This window comes from Myotis brandtii, unplaced genomic scaffold (assembly GCF_000412655.1).
Source record: "Myotis brandtii unplaced genomic scaffold, ASM41265v1 scaffold1120, whole genome shotgun sequence".
Lineage (NCBI taxonomy): Eukaryota > Metazoa > Chordata > Mammalia > Chiroptera > Vespertilionidae > Myotis > Myotis brandtii.
Window position 1 is genome coordinate 1,012,606 of NW_005353839.1, and position 6,502 is coordinate 1,019,107.

General features: G+C 38.4%; 1 protein-coding gene across 1 annotated transcript in view; it reads left to right on the forward strand.

Moving 5' to 3' along the window:
• The window catches only part of CRP (C-reactive protein, pentraxin-related), a 52,704-nt gene that overhangs the window by 7,310 nt on the left and 38,892 nt on the right, over positions 1–6,502 (forward strand).

A 6,502-nucleotide genomic window follows, 5' to 3' on the forward strand; every position in this document is an offset into this window, starting at 1 on the left:
TAGGGATTGGGCCTGCCCTCTGCCACCCGGGAGCAGGCCTAAGCCAGCAGGTCGTTATCTCCCGAGGGGTCCCAGACTGCGAGAGGGCACAGGCCGGGCTGGGGGACCCCCCTCCCCTCCCGAGTGCACAAATTTTTGTGCACCGGGCCTCTAGTAATTAATAAATAATAACACAAGCCTAAACTCTGTTTTGTGTACTCACAACTGTAAATCTACTTTTGCCTAGCCCTGTATATTATTTTGATTCATTTCTAGAGAGAGGATCATATTTTATGAAAGTTTCCTGAGATGTTTCCATAGCAACACATAGACCTAACACCTCACTGTTTTAAATTGTTATGTAGTAGGCTACTCTCTGGCTATCCCACAGCTTATTTAACCAGTTTCTTAATGATGGATGACCTTGTTTGGGCTTCTCCAGAAGTAGACCCTGGGCTTGCGTGCAGCTAGTTTGTTAGGCGCATGAGGAAACCCAAGTAAGACAGTGAGCAAAATGGGAGGGGGAAGTTGTCTTATTTAAGTCAGAATCCAAATAAGGTCCTCACACTTTTTTAAAAAATATTTATTTTATTGATTTTTTATAGAGAGGAAGGGAGAGGGATAGAGAGTTAGAAACATGCCCTTGACTGGAATCGAACCTGGGACCTTTCAGTCTGCAGGCCGACACTCTATCCACTGAGCCAAACCGGTTAGGGCAAGATCCTCACTCTTGATTGGCTTACGTGTGCGCTAACTCTCTTTAAATCCATAGGCTCTCCATTTGTCACCTTTTCCCCTTGCATCTTAGTTACTGAAGAAACTGGGCCATTTTGCTGACTGGATCCCAATGGCATAATTCAACACATTCCTTCACATGCTGTATTTCCTATAAATAATTGTTGGATATAAGGATAGAAATGTGTCCCAGTTTAATAATGATAACAAAACAGTGAGAGGTATTTTGATTAAGCTCCATTTATTTTTATTATCATTATTTTTATAATAAGCTTTATGTTTTAGATCAGTTTTATATTTCCAGAAAACTTGAAATGATAATACAAAGAGTTCCTCATATACTGCCCCCACTCCTGACAATTTCCCATTATGAATGTCTTACTTAATATGGTACATTTAATAAATAAATAATTAATAAATCCACATTGATGCATTATTATTATTAACAGGTTATTTAGGTTTTCTTAGTTTTAACCTAATGTCTTTTTTCTGTTCCAAGATTGCATCCAAGATACCACATTACCTAGAGGTAATCACTGTTCATTTTCTTATGTAAACATCCAGGAAAATGATTATTTAAGGACGAGCACATATGCATACAGGGGTGGGCAAAAGTAGGCTTGCTTATTTATTTATTTATTTATTTATTTATTTATTTATCTATTTTTGTTCATCTTCACCCGAGGATATTTTTTTCATTGATTTTTAGAGAGAGTGGAGGGGAGAGGGAGAGACAGAAACATCGATGTGAGGGAGACATATTGATTGGTTGCCTCCTGGCACATGTCCCAATCAGGGACGGGGATTGAGCCTGAAACTGAGGTCCATGCTCTTGACTGGAATCGAACCCAGGACCTTTCAGTCCTTGGGCCAACACTATCCACTGAGTCAAACTGGCCAGGGCAATACCATATTACATTTAGTTGCCACGTCTCTTTAGGATTTCCTGGGCTGTGACAGTTTTTCATACCTTCCTGGTTTTTGATGATCTTGACAGTTTAGAGGAGAGCTGGGCAGGTATATTTTAGGAGGCTCACCTATTGGAATGTGTCTGATGTTTCTCTCATCTTTAGACTGTGGTATGGGTTTTTGGGAGGAAGATCACAGAGATAAAGTGTCATTTTCATCACATTATATCGAGAACATACTATCAACATGATTTGTGACTGTTGATGCTAGCTTTGACCACCCAGCAGAGGTGGTGTCCACCAGCTTTCTCCACTATAAAGTCACTCTCCCCGCCCACCTCCATGCTTCCACACTCTTTGAAAGGAAGTTACTATGCTCAGCTCACACTTAGGGAGTGGAGAGTTACACTGCCCCTTCTTGAGGATGGAGCGTGTATATAAAATTATTTGGAATTCTTCTTCATATTTGTCTCTTCCCCCACATATTTATTTACCCAATCACTTATTTATATCAGTATGAACTCATAGATATTTAGTTTATACTTTGAGCTGTAAGCCAATGCTACTTTATTTTGTTGCTCAAATTCTTTCAGTGTTGGCCATGAGAGCTCTTCCATTTGGCTGCTGAGCTCCTTGACACACCCCTATCATTGTGGGCCTTTATTTATTTATTTCTGAGCATGTACTTAGTTTCTGGGCTCCATGGTTTTTATGAAATAGAAACTTACTTCAGTTACCTCAAGTTCTGAGTGGGGGATTACATTTTTATGGTAGGAAGTACATAAAGATACAGTGTCCTTTTCTCATCTAACGAAATGTGACAGCTAGCTTTGCTTGACTTCTTCCTTTTTTAAAAAAAATATGTTTTTATTGATTTTAGAGAGGAAGGGAGAGGGAGAGAGAGAAACATCAGTGATGAGAAAGAATCATTGATCGGCTGCCTCCTGTACGCCCCACAGTGGGGATTGAGCCTGCAATCCAGGCATGTGCCTTTGACCGGAATAGAACCCAGGACCCTTCAGTCTGCAGAGCTTGACTTCTTAAATCACTGGGGTCAACAACCCAAACCCCTATTCCCTATCCATGCTTAGTTCTTTGAATTCCTTCAAAGCTACATGCCCCAAATTATAATTCTCTATGATAAAATTATGTGCAACACTCTATCAGCTGGTTAGGTTCTCCTTAATGAAAACAAAGAAATAAAAATAACCCACCTGAAAAAAAAAACAAAACACCCCACCTGACTTGCAAAAAGATTTGTTTCTCAATTAAAAATTTTTCTGAATTATACATTAAAGACTTTATCAAGACTTATCAAATGACCCTTAATTTTATCTATTGTCTTTCAGAAGTATCTGTTTAACCTGATATATATAGAAAGGTTAGGAAAAATTCAAATATTAATTTTAACACATCATTGTTAATAACATATTTAATAACATACATTTCTTATATGCTTTTTAAAATATATATTTTTATTGAGTTCATAGAGGACGGAGAAGGACAGAGAGATAGAAACACCAATGATGAGAGAGAATCATTGATCGGTTGCCTCCTGTACACCCCCTAATGGGGATTGAGCCTGCAACCCAGGCATGTGCTCTGACTGGGAATCAAACAGTAACCTTCTGGTTCATAGGTCCCACTGGCCCCACACTTTTGTGGGGGAGTAAAAAAATCTTAGCTCTGGCAATTTAACTCAATTTATGTAAATTATCCACCATATAATTATTACATAATGATGATAAGTTATTAAGTATTATGCCAGGACAACAGGCATGAACAGTGACTGCCTTGGGCAAACTGAGACATATGTTTACCTTTTCTAATGAACAAAGCTACTATTCATTGTCAAACCAATCAGCCAAACCAACTTCTTTTCTGTCAGAAAATGTCTGACTTCATATTCAATTCAAATAAACATGTTGTTATGCATTTCTATGACAACCAGCTCACTCTGAACACACTGACTAGCCAGGGATGAGATGATCTCGTTCCCTCACACACCAGCTTAAACAGATGCAAATTTAACTCCCTTGATTTCATGATATTTACAATTTAAATAGCAGCATCTAATATTCCCTAGAAGTCAGAACTCCACCTTTTACAACCAAGGCTTGTTTACCAACGAAATCATGTTCCCAAGCTAAAGCAAGTTTTATTGCCCAGATAAAAGAAGTCAAAGTTAATTTCTGCAAAATCATTATACCAATCAGGACTGGTTACACAATTTCCAGGGCCTGGTATGAAATTAAAATGTGGGGCCCCCTGTTCCAGCATTAAGTGTTTCAAGATGGCAATAGCAGAGGCTTAAAGTCAGCGTGGGCCCCGCTAAGAGCAGCGTCCTGTGTGAGAGAACAGGCCACGCCCATGAAGCTGGCCCAGACAACAGTTTTGTTTTTAGAGAGTCTTAGGTGCCACTTAGGATAAGCCAAATGAATAAGGTTTTTCAAAATTAAAAACAACATCACTCTTTTGAAGCATGTTCTTCCCTATAAATATGGACGCATCTGTGGATTTTCCTATCTGTAAGGCATAGGAAATCTCTCCACCCACCACAAACTCAAAGATAATCTGGTGAACAGCTTCTCATGCCTGTTTCCTCACCTATCCTGAACTGTAAGAACTAACTGGGTTCCTATGAAAATGCCCTTAGAACGGTGTCTGGTATTTAACAAGTGCTATAGCATGGTTTGCTGTTACCATTATTATTGTCATTACCATTATTATTAGGGCATTTCATTTACTGTACAAACTGCAATAATGTCAGAATAGGGGACTGATTTGATGGCAGTGACAGACTTAGCATATAAAACCCATGTTCAGTAATCTTTCAGTTTTTTTTTATCGTATTTGGAAATGACCTAGATACTTACTAAATATCAATTATGTAACTTAACTTGGCAAAACTCAAAGGCTTCAAGTTACCGAAAAGATTTGGGAAATATAATTACTGCTGTAAAGTTTATCTATAACTTTTATCTTACATCCATCTAAATCATTTACTCTCGACAATGGTGTTTAGACTATGGCCCAAAACTATATGAGATGTGAGACAAAGTCAGCCATTATTTTAAGCCATTTTCCTTACTGAAAACTTTTATGAGAGATAACATGGACTTATTTGACCAGTAAACCCAAGTAGAATAAAAGTTGTATGTCTGCATTACATTGAATGCTAATAACTCAAGCTTTTATCAGAAGGCTAGAGTAATTACTCTTTAAAAAGTTTTCTAATAACCAACAAACTTTAACTTTTATTTACCTAAGATTATTCCAGATCATATGAACTAAAAAAAAACCATTTAGGTTAGAATTTGTATTTCTGAGTTTTAGCAATACTTAATTCACAAGTGTTTATTTTTAAGCCAATTAAATAAAGTTCTTGTACAAATTCGTTTTGGCAATACCATCTGAAGGTAGAAGAATACCATATCTATAATGTAAATATACAGACATACATAAACATACAGACAGACCCAAACAGAGATCATATTGCTTTCATTCTAAAATGTTAGCCATGGATCAGGTACAACAATATAAAACTCACTAGTTTTTAAGTAAAATTTGAATTTTAAAAATTATATCTAGTCAGACAGAACATGTTAAAATTACCTGCTCAAATGGCTAAAACTTTTTAGTAATGTTTGTGGAGAACACTCTTAAAATTTATATTTGTACTTGACAAGTAATCTTATGGAGACTGCACTAGAATTTGGGCAAGGGAGGTTTAATAATTTATATTTTAAAAAGCCTCTTTTCCCTTTTTCTTTCAGTCTCAGGTGATTATAGGCTGTCTCCTGGGGTGTGTACATTTTAAAGACATTGTAAGATTTATATCTTCAAAGGGAAAAGAAAAAAATGGAATTTTTCTCCTAGGTGTTTTGGAGCATATGTGATTATTATCAGAAGTCTAGAGTAATTTCTTTTTTAAAGTTTTCTTCTTTTTTCTTAAGTGTAGGACAATTTTAGTTCCAATGTCTTGATTTAAAAATTTTCCATTATCTGCAAATAAAGAGTCTGAGTGGACTTTGAGTTGCTCTCAGAGTAATGCTTTTGTTTCTCTAAAGATCCAAGTTACAAATAAAGAATTATTTCTTTTAAATTCCTTTTTTTTTTTTTTTGCATTTCTGCAAACTATTTTCAAAGAATTGGTTAGCTGCTTCCATTATAATGCTTGGAATTAGCTAGTATACCCAACCACATTACTTTGAATTTATCTTTTTACTAGAGGCCCAGTGCACAAATTCATGTACCATTGGGGTCCCTTGGCCTGGCATGTGGCATCGGGCTGAAACCTGCTCTCTGACATCTCCCGAGGGGTCCCAGATTGCAAGAGGGCACAGGCAGGGAAGGGACATGGGAGGTTGGCCAGCCAAGGAGGAACCACGGGAGGGCTCCAGAGCATGTCTGGACCATCTTGCTTGTCATGATTGGCCAGACCCCAGCAGCAAGCTCACCTATCAGTTGGAGCGTCTTCCTCCTGGTGGTCAGTGCATGTCATAGCCACTGGTCAACTGGTCAACTGCCCCTGGTGGGTCAGTACACATCATAGCGAGTGGTTGAGTGGCCTTAGCATATCATTAACATATTATGCTTTGATTGGTTGAATGGCCAACCAGATGACTGGACACTTAGCATATTAGGCTTTTATTATATAGGACTAGAGGGTTAGCTCCAGTCTTCTACAAAAGTTTAAGTCAGTGATTTTATGAGGCAGTGGCAGAGGGCCCCAATCCCTAGGTGCAGCCCCTGGTCAGGCTCAGAGCAGGGCCGATTGGGGAGTTGGGGCACCGCCTCGTCATGCACAGCAGAGGGCGGATCGGGAGGTTGCGATGCCACCCCCTGTCACGCACAGAGCAGGGCCGATCAGGGGGTTG